Consider the following 505-nt stretch of genomic DNA (forward strand, 5'->3'; position numbering starts at 1 on the left):
ACAGGGATGGGGCTTCCCTGGTGGCGCAGTGGTTGCGCGTCCGCCTGCCGATGCAGGGGAACCGGGTTCGCACCCCGGTCTGGGAGGATCCCACGTGCCGCGGAGCGGCTGGGCCCGTGAGCCATGGCCGCTGGGCCTGCGTGTCCGGAGCCTGTGCTCTGCAACGGGAGAGGCCACAGCAGAGGAAGGCCCGCAAACCACACACACACAAAAAAAAGACAGGGATGGGGCTTCCCTGGTGGCGCAGTGATTAAGAGTCCGTCTTCCAATGCGGGGGACATGGGTTCGAGCCCTCGTCCGGGAGGATCCCACATGCCGTGGAGCAGCTAAGCCCGTGGGCCACAAGTACTGAGACTGCGAGCCACAACTACTGAGCCCACATGCCACAACTGCTGAGGCCCGCACGCCTGGAACCTGCGCTCTGCAGCGGGAGAGGCCACCGTGGTGAGAGACCCGTGCACTGTGGCGAGGAGTGTCCCCCACTTGCCGCAACTGGAGGGAGCCC

This window comes from Physeter macrocephalus, chromosome 14 (assembly GCF_002837175.3).
Source record: "Physeter macrocephalus isolate SW-GA chromosome 14, ASM283717v5, whole genome shotgun sequence".
NCBI lineage: Eukaryota > Metazoa > Chordata > Mammalia > Artiodactyla > Physeteridae > Physeter > Physeter macrocephalus.